This window comes from Cryptomeria japonica, chromosome 3 (genome assembly GCF_030272615.1).
Source record: "Cryptomeria japonica chromosome 3, Sugi_1.0, whole genome shotgun sequence".
Lineage (NCBI taxonomy): Eukaryota > Viridiplantae > Streptophyta > Pinopsida > Cupressales > Cupressaceae > Cryptomeria > Cryptomeria japonica.
Window position 1 is genome coordinate 458,007,893 of NC_081407.1, and position 13,136 is coordinate 458,021,028.

Here is a 13,136-nt window from a genome sequence, read left to right on the forward strand (position 1 = left end):
ATCAGTAGTCTTCCTCATGCCGAGTAAGTTATCCTTCATTTTATGAAATATTTTGGGGAAGTGTAAATACTTCATGGTAGGGTAGGTATGCACTCTAACAATGTTCTCGCCTGTGGTATGCTCAAGGGAGACAAATGTCAGGAGTTCATGTTAGGGTGGTCTTGATGACTTGTTCTTTATGTATAGATTGTAAATTGATTGAAATTCAATTGCAAAAATATTTCCCACCCAAATAAGACAAGTATTAATATCATTCTAGAATTTTCAAATGCTTATATTGACAAAAGTGCCTTGAATATGAATTGGTTCCCTCACAATTAGGTTTTTCCAAGTTGATTGCTTAGAAGTCAAACTTGTAAGAATACAATGCTTGATTAGAAATTTTTGGGCGTAACTTTTGGTCAAAAGTCCTAAGAATTCGTTTGGCACATAAGGTAATAGCTTCCTAATGGATTGAAATAAATCCTAGGCCAATAACATCATTGAGAAGACAACAAAATTCTCAAGCAACATGATAAAATCCTTGATGCTCATCACCAGATGCCAGAAGAATATCTCTAAGAAAAAGTTTAACCCTCAAATAAGAGGCTTCTCAAGAAACTTAACAAATGAATGGTAGCCAAAAGTTTAGAGTAGATCTCTAGCTAAAAAAGAGACCTAATAATCTAGTAGTTATTTTTTTCTCAATCTTAAAATTTTTCTAGAGGGTAGTAAGAGAAGCTTGAAAAGATAAATAATGCCCAAGAATTGAAATAATTCCCTAAGATCAATCTATTTATATCCAACATTATCTTACCCATTTGACTTAGGAAGATATGGTTGCGTGTAGCACTAGGTCTTTTTCCAATAAATACTCAAAGTAGAAGCCTAGAAAAAAGCATCAAGGCAATGAAGAGGTTGTTTGATATTTTTTTCTTTCTTAATGAGGGTGAGGAAGGAGTCATTAGAAAAATAACTATTGATCATTTGGTTGAGAGAATTATGAAGAGAAACTCCCTTAATTAGAGTTTGAGAAACCACATAGACTGATAAATAATCAAAGCTTTTATTAGAGTTTGAGTAACCATATAGACTGATAAATAATCAAAACCTTCTATTGCAAGGACATAAAGAGTTGGGACAAGAGATCTACTAACCATAAAATTGTATTTTTTAACCCCTTCATCATTTGATAATATTAGATTATTGAATGTCAAACGTTATTTTAACGAACCATAATGTAATGAAAAAAGAGCAACGATTTAAATCATAATAATATTGAATGAGATCAAATTAAAAAAATCATGATTTCTTTAAATGATATTTTTACTTTCTTAAATAAAATTAGTAAAAAGGATTTCATATTTGCTCCTTTATTAATAATATCAATTGGATAAAGAGTCTAAGATAAAAGAACCAAAAGGAGGTAAACATATTTCTAGTAGCACTAACTCTAGTATCACTCGATACAAATATATATATGAATTTGGATTTCATTTTTTTTAAGAATAGTTTTATATATATTTTTCTTAAATATAGATTTTTAAAATATAATAATAATTATTATTGATATTTATTTGTGCACAATGTTTTTGAATTCTATAAAAACATGTAAAAAATAATATACTAGCAACCATATTCTGGTGTGCAATGGGTACACTAAAGAGGTGTGGAAGGTCAATTAGGGAAAATTTTGGTGTATTTTGTATACATTTGTTGAATGTGTAAGTTAAATTGGTAGGCCATTTAAAAATTGATGTTGTTTGTGCAACCAAGGTCTCAATCGAGAAGCGATAGCTTAAAATGAACTATGCATCTAGTTATAGGGATCCAAACATGACTTAAAAAAATATTGAATAGAGAAGATAACTAGATTCCATTACCAACATGATCATGTTATGGTTGCAATAGGTGGAGAGGGAGATAGATATATGAATAGGTAGAGAGAGAGAGAGAGAGAGAGAGAGAGAGAGAGAGAGAGAGAGAGAGAGAGAGAGAGAGAGAGAGAGAGAGAGAGAGAGAAGTGATATATATATATATATATATATATATATATATATAGAGAGAGAGAGAGAGAGAGAGAGAGAGAGAGAGAGAGAGAGAGAAGTGATATATATATATATATATATATAGAGAGAGAGAGAGAGAGAGAGAGAGAGAGAGAGAAGTGATATATATATATATATATATATATAGAGAGAGAGAGAGAGAGAGAATGATATATAAATAGAGAGTGTGAGGAAGAGATGGGAAGATAAAAACTAGAGGGAGCAAGAGAGAGATAAAGGAGGTAATAGAGAGCAAAAGAGAGAGGGGGGAGATATAGAGATAGAGATAGGGAGAGAGAAACAAGGAGTGTGTGTGAAAGTGTGAGTGATGTTGAGATATAGATGGGGAGGAGTAACAAGGAGTGTGTGAGCAAGATTTAGAGAGAGAGATAGATAGAGGATAGAGAAATAAAGAGATATGGAAAGAGGGAGAAACACAAAGAGGAGAGAGAGAGAGAGAGAAAAAATAAATGTATAATTATATAAATTAAAATAAAATTTCAAAATATAATTGGTCTACAATAAATTAAAATTTTAATAAGATAAATAATTATAAAGTAAATTAATTCTAATAACTTTAATTACTATATGTAATTTCATAAAAATACATAAATAATTAAAAATAAATTCCAAAGTTAAATCTAAAATAAAAAATAAAATGGAATAAATAAATGCAAAATCAAAATATATAAAATCCAAATATTAATAAAATAATAATTTAATAAATTTATAATAAATAATACATATTTTAAATTGAAAAGTAATTATATAAAAAATAAGTTTTATTTTTTTATTAGATTAAAACTAAAATATTAGTAAAACATGTACCTAAAAATATAATTAATATATAATTACAAACACCATTAACATTAATTAAATCACAATCCAAATCCAAACATGAAGATTTATTATATCATGAATTATGTATTATGTAGTTGGTTACCGTATGTTCTCACATTATTGTGTCTAATAACTTAACTATAATTGTGTTTTTTTATTTTTCAATTGATTCTATGTGGGCTAGAATTAAACCATAATTAAGTATTATAAGGGTTATGATTAGGTTTTTCACTAAACTATTTATTTATTAATTATAAGAAGTTTACAACAGTCTTGGTTCAAGAGAGCATACCGATAGGAAAGAACAAGGAAGAAAACCTCCAATTGTAGCTCAGATAAGAAACCTAAAAACTAAACATGATTACATCAAAACAACACATTGCCAAATCCGGATACAAAAACACTAGTAAAAAATCCACCAAGAGCCACATCCTGGATCAAATAGATGAAAAAATAACTTAATGTATGAATCGCAACCAGTTGATACAAAACCCAGTATAATGTGCAAAGCCACTCAACCAACCCCCAAACTGGCAAAGCCAGTTTGCATACATTAGATGCAAAATACTAACAAAAAGCTATCAATCTAGCCTCTAAACCATCTTATTACCTAGCTAATGATGCCATGAGGAGTAGAAGCAACATCAGACCCATCAAAAGTAGATGAAGCACCATGATGAAACAATGGCTCATCCAAAGAAACCAAAATGGAAGTCTCATCTGATATCATAGAAGACTAGTCCTCTGCAAAGATGGGGAGAAAATCACCTTGAGGTAGGCCAACAACTCGTAATGGTGGAACTGGAAGAATATCATCACCAACACATCGCTCACAATGAATAAGGATGGTGCAAATAGCCAAGAAACTCTCGAAAGAAAGAGAAGCCACATTAGGATCAACCGTATGCATCATCACCCCGAACTCTTGAATAAAACTCTACAATCCACCATCTTGCACAACATTTTTTACAATAGCCAAGACATCTCGAAAGCAATGTTAAGCCATAACAGTAGAAAAGTCCATAAAACTAGTGATAGGAAAGTAACTTGAGAACGTAAAAATAATTTCATCACATCTTCATCATAGAGATCTAGGTTTAATAACTTTGTGGCCATTTGGATAACAAAAATATTTTAAGTGTTTTTAAGTACAATTCTATTTCTATGCAGGATTGAGTGTATTGGATCTAAAATTATTAATCAAATCACCGCAATATTTTTAAACTTATAATTAACTCTAAAATTATAATAAGTTATCATTTTTAAAACTCAAACATTTATTATCTAATAGAAATAAATTAAATTAATTTTTTATTTAAAGTAAATCAACAATGACTAATTATAATTTTAGAATAAGTAAAAAAAATAAATCTAGATTTAAATCTAACTTTCAATTCTAATTTATTCTTTTTTTTTGCGTGCAAATCATTTCATATTAGAATTTTTAAATAATAAGTAAATTAAGAATTTATGTATCTAATTATAAAAAATATTGTATTCTATTAAATGAAATTGTTTTTAAACAAAAAAATCTAAGATTTAATATATTTGCCAAGTTTAAATAAATTTAAATAAAATTTTGTGGGATTTTTGTTGCTTTTCCATCTAACAGTTGTAAACATTTCAAACGTCTTGCATGCCTTTAAGATGATATCAACCGTGGATCGTCCAATTGAATTTATAAAACTCGCATAAAAAATGCTTTCAACATAATAAAACAAGATAAATGATCTTAATTATCAATTATAAAAAAACATATAAAAAATATATCAAAGTGCTTACAATAACTTAAAAATTTCTTATACGAAAAATAAAACAAAAACATTAGCCATGACCAACTTAATTAACAAAATAAGAAAATAAATCAACACACTTTCCCCAACAACTCACACCTAAATTCTCAACTACATTTGAAAGGGAAAAATAGGATGATAAAAAACATGCACCAATGGAAAAAAATGATAGAAGAGTACCCATAAGAACTCAAGCGAATATTAAAGACCTATATATCAAAACTAAAATGATACCCAAAACGAAAGTATGAAAGTCTCTAAAACTTATTTGATCAAAACCATCAAATTGACAATATAAACCAAGATTCCCATAATTATATATGAAAGGATGACTGTCAAAATCAATGACAAAGAATAGTATAATCTAAAGTGCAATCTGACAGTCAAGTTGAATTTACTTGTCCAACATTGAATTTAAAAAGATTGGAGTTTGGCATTATGCGAGTACCAACCATATTCTCTGTGGGACAACCCCTATTATACATTTCAGGCAGATTTTTTTTTTTTTTTTAAAAAATTAGCTATCTCTATAAGGGATTCAAATTAAGAGTCGAGAATTCAGGAATATCAGTTTTGTTAAATGTTGTCTAAGGTATAATTTCAGTTTCATTTTTTATGATATTAAGATTAGACATTCATCAAGACTTGATTTCTAATAGATTCATTAAGAGTCATCTAACTTCACCAATAGTTAAGGAATTATTGATTTTTAACATATTTTTATTTACCAACATTGATATTATTTCAAAAGATATTCAAAACTCACAATAAATATCAACTATAAGAAACTAGATAAATTTTAGTGTGAACTTCACAATACACTTCTATTCTTTCATAATTAGAGACCTTTTCTTTCTAATTTATTTATAGCGTTTGTCTCTTTGTCCTTGGATTCAATCAAAGCATTTTTTTTGTGATGCTAAATTCATTTAGTATTCATGTTAAATATGATGGTTCTTGGGCTTAGTGCATTAAAAAGTATGTTAACCATCTTTAAGTGGCACCTTTTATTATTATTTAGGTTGGGAATGTCTAAGTAAAATCAATCTTCCCTTATCATGCAACCTTCCTTTAGTAGAGAAGTGGAGTTTTTTTTGTTATGCAAGTTGCAAATTTGCATCATATCTTCAAAATCATGATAGATGTACTATCAAGATTCACTTGATTTGTATCTAAGGGAAGAGCACTAGTTACCATCCATATTTTAATTAACATTCATTGGATTTCGCTAATTAAAAGTCTATTGAAAAATCATCTAAGGGACCAATGACCTTTAGAGCAAAAACATAACCCCTTACAACCTTAATATCCATAACCAACATCAGCAAAAACATAAAAGAGACCAGCAGACTCTCTAAGAACTCACACATAAACTCTAACTACATTCTAGCTAGCCAAGTATTCCACCTATGCTTCCTTGCATATACTGAAAGCAATGAGAGAATGGGTTAAAAACATGAAACAAACCAAAAAAAAGGTAAAAGAGTAGCTTTGCAATGAGAGGCATAAAAATGAAGGTGACAATCAAAGGCACACATTCATAAGAAAAAAAAAACATTAAAAGTAGTCAGCCGCTAATCTTCACACAAAATGATATTGTAAAAAAACTTTTAGATTTGCAAAACATAATGCTTTTTCGTTCGATTTTTTTGTGTTTTTACAGCAATGAAGATGCAGATCATGAAAATTTAACTGCTAAAACTTTTACAAAATCCTATTATGTTTTCCAGATTTTATTTTATGTGAAAATTAACCTCATCCTTAAAAATAAAATATGGTGAAATGTTCGTTTGACCATTCCACAAAAAAATATCCTTCACCTGCATGGCTTTCAGAATACCATATATTTTGATTCTCATCAATTCATTTGAAATGATGGCAGTCAAACATCATGGGAGGAGATGGTGCTCATTCATATCCAAGTCAAAAATGATAAGTGCAATATGATCCTGTTTGACATTTGTGTTGAATGATTGAGTTACACAATTAAAATCTTATCTGTTTGACATTTGTGTTAAATTAATGAGTTATACAATTAAAAATCTCTTTGACAATCAAAATAAAAAAATCTTTATCTATTTGATAATCAAGTTAAAATGAATATGAGACACACAATTAAAATCCTCTGTTTACTTGTGCACCATTGAACGTGAAAAAAGGAAAATCCCAAGTTGAATAGTGTGAGATAGGATTAGTTGTTCATTAGAATATTGAGGAGAGAGAAACAATGGAGTTTCCTTCCTTCAGTCCATCACTCCACTTGTATTCCAGAGTTGGTGGGTACTTAACAAAGAATTAAGAAAAAAGAAGTTTGGGATATGGGCTATTTTTTAAATCATCAAAAAATTTAGATGAAATGTTTTCAAATCATTTTATAATTTATTAATTTAGAAAGTATGAATTTAAGTTGGTATCTTTTTTGTTGAGAGTTTAGGTGTGAGAAATATTTATTTTGATATTTACTATTTTTGGTATGGATGAAGTGTAAATTTGCAATTGATTGTTTCACCCATAAACTTGATGATGTCTAAGTAGAGAGTGGGATATGCTACTAATAATCATATTTATTATGGGACAATGCCCCTTTATATTAGTTCCTACCATAGAACTATTGTGCCAATGACGTCTTTAATGAATTGTTAGTATAATGTCCCCTTTTGCGATTGCCCTCAATCTTGCCCAAGCACCTATCAAAGTCTATTGATTTTACCTTGATTAATTATGAAATCAGATATTCTGTTTGGATTGATTAACTTTCTTGTCTCTTTCGATGCTTGATCTCGAATGAATAGCTGATCTACTTTATATCTTATGACTTATCTGCTCTTTATGAGTAGTGATGCTAGTTGAATTGTTTCCCTTCTATGATTATCAATCTACTGATTATTGTATGTTTGATCTAATCTCTTGCTTTTCATTCCATTGATCATTCAATATAGACATATTCATTGATGATTTAATTGCTCTATGGCTAAGAATTTAAACCCACTTGCTGGTTGATGATTCTATTGATCTACTTATTCTATAACCCAATATAATTTATTATCAATGATCCAAATCCCCATGGCTAATTGATGTCTGTAGCTTAATGACAATATTGATATGGTTTGATTGTTGGTCATGTCACTGGAGACTTTTGATTCCTTTCCTTTATATCACTCAATATGGGGGAGAGGTCACACCTCTTCATCATGTATGCCCTTTGGCGAGAGACACACCCTTTCACCCCCTAGCACCCTTTGAAAGAGTGTGACTCTTTATTATTTCTACCCTTTGAAAGGGACACAACCTTTCACAATCAGTTCTGCACTCCTCATTTAAATCAGGCCTGCACTTTTCATTCCCCAATCTATCCCCCTCAAATGAGGTTCTCTTCTCCCTTTTATATCTCATGTTTGAGGGAGTCACTACTTTTCATTTCATGTCTTTGACCATTCATTAAATTAATTAAAATTTGATTATATCCTTTTACATTTTAATTTTAATTTTATTATTATCATTTATCATTAAATGGTATTTCAAAGTGGGGACATTACAACCCACCCCACTCAAGATTGCTTGTCCTCAAGCAATGATCAAGTTTAACTAAATTTTCCCTATGCAAGCATTCCTAACTAACCCCTAAAGATTTGTAATCTTAGGACAAGTTCTCTCTCATCAATTGTAATCCATGTTTGGTTGTTTCCTATGAATTATAATTTGCATCGCATCCGCAAAGTTTCTTTTTGCCTAACTATGAATTTACTTTTAAGTGGGGCGTATAAGATGCATCTCGCACATGCCTGCCACGTGTTGGTACGACACGTCCTTTTGAGGGTGTCATTTTTTCTGGTCACGAATCCCCACTCAAGTGCCACGTGGCATCATCTCTGTTCTCCCGCAAGGACTCACTCACATTTAAGCGAGACGCATATTGAAAGACACGTGACAGCCTCACGTAACCTTCTAGGTCATAGTTTCGCTGAAAGGTGAGGCTCCCCGTCCTGTTGCCACATGTCCAACCAGAGCAGTTGCCGGAGAGACCAACACATTTGATTTTCAGAACCATGGCATTTTTCATGAGGAGAGTAGTAGAATTATTAGCTACAAACCAATTTTGGGGCTTCGTTCCAGATAACTCCAAGGAGTTTGTTGCAGGGGAACGATGAGGATGCTTTTTTTCATTCGATTAGCAGAAAGGTGTGCTTGTCTATGCAAAAGGACAAAGTGGTCATCGCTTTCACTGTATTTGATGAATGTGCAAGATGATGATAGAGTGCCAACTGGTCTATTGTCATGATATGTTCTTGTTTCTAGTAATGGGTGGTTAAGCCTTCCTCTCTAAATAGAGGATTTTTTGTATAACCATGGTTGCGAACTTTTATTTTCTCTAAGAAATACATAAAAGTTTCCTAGGCAGGAATTCTAGCCTCGAAGTTATTTTTGTACTCCTGAATTAAAGCAATCAAATTGTGCCTCTGGCCTTTGTGACTATTTTATTCAGTGTGCATTGATAGTTTTTTGTGCATTTTTTAATGTCAATCTTGACTCTAGTAATGTATGCTTGAACTCTACTAGATGAATCATGTTATAAACTCTCTCTTTTGGTATATGTTCTTATATGTGCATTACTTCATGTTGAAGAATCTTTAAATGTATCTTGAGGTATGTTTGGGGCATGTAGATTATTGAATGGGCATCAAAGTTGCATGTATATGAAGTTATATGTTCTATTTGTTTGACATAATTATCCTTCCAGGATTCTGCCTTAGATTAGATTTGTTTTTATGTTCTTTCTTCCCTTTTCCCTCTCAATGAATGAAGAGCCAACTTCTAAAATCCTAGAGGTTACTCAGTGAAAACGCACAAGTTCTCATCACTGAGTTTCCCATAAGGTTGTATTTCTAAAAACAATTTTAGAGATCAACAGTTTTTTTTCTGGAACGCTCGATGGGACCAAAATTCTCTTAGTTCAAGTGGGTGTATGAGTCATAGACCTGTTACCAATTCCCAAACTTCTCTAAATCCAAATCTGCTAGTTCCACCCCTGGTAACAGTCCAAGCTAGAAGTAGTGGAGGAGGTGCACAAGCACAAATTCAAGCTCCTATGCAAATGGGTACAATACTTCCTAGAAATTTCGTCACATGAAATAGTGGGAGTCCAATTATTCCACCTACTCCTCCTAAATAGTGGTACGTTATTCCAACCTCCGCATTAAAAACTGCCAAAATTTACCAAAGAGGATTCTAAAACCCCTGGAGAGCACCTACAAGATGTAGTTGATGTATGCGTTGTATGCAATGTCACATAGCAAAATGTGGCATTGAGTCTTCTTGCAGCCTCTTTTAAAGGAAAAGCTCGAGATTGGTATAGATCTCTCATGCCAAATTCAATAGGCGACTAGGACCAGTTGGGAGACTGTTTTTTTGAACGCTTCACCGAAAAAGGAGACATAACTTCACTGTTGCGGCAACTGATAACTATTAAGAGGTCTCCTCAAGAAGCTATAACAAATTTCAACACTAGGTTCTAGAAGACCTGGCAAAGAATACCTTTAACAGTCCGACCTCCTGTAGATATGGCTTTTTTTTTCTACCTAAAAGCTTTCAATTCTGATATATTTGTTATGATTCAATCTTTAGGTGGCAACACTCTTCTAGATGCCTATGAGCTTGCGGTCCAAGTAGAGAATAACTTGATTAACACAGGAAGGCTTCCTCCAAAACCACCCATGCCAATATTTCCTGAATTAACAAGCCAAGCGCCTGAACAACCATCCCCGAGTACATATGTTCCACAATCCATGTATGTTTACCCGAATACCCCGCAAACTAGCATTGTTGCTTCTTCATCCCTGGCTATTGAAGTAAGTGATATGAAAAACTTGCTAAGGACCTTTTCAAATGAAATAATCAATCTCAAAAAGCAACACCAACTAGGCCCCCTTTCTAGAATTATCAAGGTGGAAGACCCCCATACAAACAAAATCAGTTTCAAGGAGGCCTAAAGGGAGCTCATACATAGCCTAACAACCAAATTGTACTTGTACCTACCCCTCTATAGGCTATACCATCTAACCAGAACATAGAGCTAGTGGCGGGTCAAAATAACCTAGCGGATGATACTAACTCTTGGTGCTTTCCCTGCAATGATACTCGCATGCCTCGAAATTGCCCACAGGAAAACTTACAACAGAAGGTTATAGAATAGAGAAGTCAAGGAGTGAGCCTTGACACTGGAGTATACGCTTCCCCGAGAATGGAGGACGCTATGCTTACTGCCCAAATGCAGAGTATGTCCTTGGAGCAAGAGGTAGAGATAGCCCCAGACCATGCCCTTTTCTCATGGATGGAGGGTGAAGAGACAATGTTTACAAATGACGCTTTTACATTGTCCTCAAAGATGCCCTAGATATAATCTGATTATAACCTCCACTCTAAGCATCGGTTTACAGGAGAACTTGTTGCACAACAACCAAAAGTGAGTTCGAATAAGTCCCAAGAATATCCCATCGGAGCTTCTGCTGTTTAAAAAATGTGAGAATTCGTACCATACATGTCTAAGGACTCAAAAGCTTTTGTTCCTTGGATATTAATGTGGTGGAGAAACTAAAGAAATCCCCAGCAAACGTGTCCTTATGGGACATTCTCGCTATTCCAGAGTAGAAGACCCTCTTAAAAGAAGCATTGGGTGAAATGGATAAGGCCTCTACGAAACCCGCGACGAGTTCACCAAGAATGAAGGCTAAAGATCTTGAACCCTGGGAGTAGTTACAACCATCCATGGCACTCACTAATGAAGAAGAAGTCCTTGACAATGGAAAGGTAGGTAAACCAAAAAAAACTCCTTTCTATTTGACTCTTATCATAGGAGATAAACTGCTTTATAATTCTATGATGGATTCTGGGGCTAGTACCACAATATTGCCTAAACAGATAGCCGAAGTTTTAAAATTAGAATATGAGCCCTTAAACAGAGGAGTTATGAAACTTGATGGAAATAAAGTCCAAGCTATAGGTTTTATTAAAAATCTCCCACTAACCTTATTTGCCTGCCCAAGCATCATAGTCCTCCAAGAAGTAGCGGTAATTGATATTCCTCTTGTTTTTGGTATGTGTTTATGTAGGGATTTTATTGCCAAAATAGGAGGATACCTTTCCCTAGACTGGTCTCACGTAATTCTTAGAACCAAACATGGAGCTAAATTGAAAATATTGTCTAAACCCCTACATACTGAACATGTAACTGATAAAGCCATGATTAATTTTGAGGCAACCCATACTTACAATATCGAAAATGAGATGAAATATGTTGAAATTCTTGAAGATGAAGAAGTAAATGGTAACCTAACCTTAGACCAAGAGGTTTTTCTTAATGAGTTCATAAATGCTGACCCTTATGGGAATTATCATGCCATTGGCCTGAAAACTTATGTGATATTTGATAAAGATCAGATAATTCCCAAAGTGTCAAAGGACACACAAGACAAAGAGAAAGAAGAACAAGATAGATTCTCAAAGCTCCAGACCTTGCATTTTGACAGAGAAAGATGTAAGATTGGATCCAAAGTAGGCATTTGCTTGACATCTCCTTCTGAAGAATAGACTCTCAAGTCTTACTGTTTCCATTTTTCTTGCTCAAACAATGAAGTAGAGTATGAAGGTCTAATCCATGAGCTAAGCTTGACAGAACGCTTAGGCGTCAAACAACTAAGAGTCTAGGGAGATTCTGAGTTAGTGGTCCAACAAGTCTGGGGTATATCTACTGCAAAATATGTTTGCATGCGCTCCTACCGCCATCGAGTCTGGGATGTGATCGAGAGGTTTGAAGCCTTCAATGTTCAGAGAGTTCCCTAGAAACAAAACGAAGTTGCAGATCGTATGGCTACAATAGGATCTCAATTTGACCTTGTGTCAGACCTACTAGAAAATAAGCACTTGGTTCGAGTAATTATCAAATGAGCTATACAGGATAATGATTTATATTGGAAAGTTTTTGAAAATGAATAACATATAGAAATGTTCATACAACAGTCATGTGAGTTTGCTTAGCAATTACAACCTAAAGTTGTTGAAGCATATGGTGACCAGGTGATTCAACTAAAATCAAACAATCTTCTGAGAGGCTTAATCACATTAGAAAATCTTTTTGATTGTGACGATGCAAAAAATGATAAAAGAAAATTCGTAGCTGATAAGGGAGATTACACTGACCTTCAAGTTGTAGGAGGTAAAAAGCTTAAGGTTGGCAAATATGTTCCTCGATGGGACAAAGATAAACTTATTCATTTTTGTGAAAAGTATAAGGGAGTAATTGTGTGGTCTTATGATGAGCTTAAAGGCTATAATCCTAGCATAATTCAGCACACCATTGAGCTTGCTGAAGGAGCAAAACCATTCTGGCAAAAGCAACGACCAGTGAATCCTAAAATCAAGTCCTTGATGTCCCAAGAACTCTAGAAGCTGATTGATTCTCAAATCATTTATTTGATCAAGA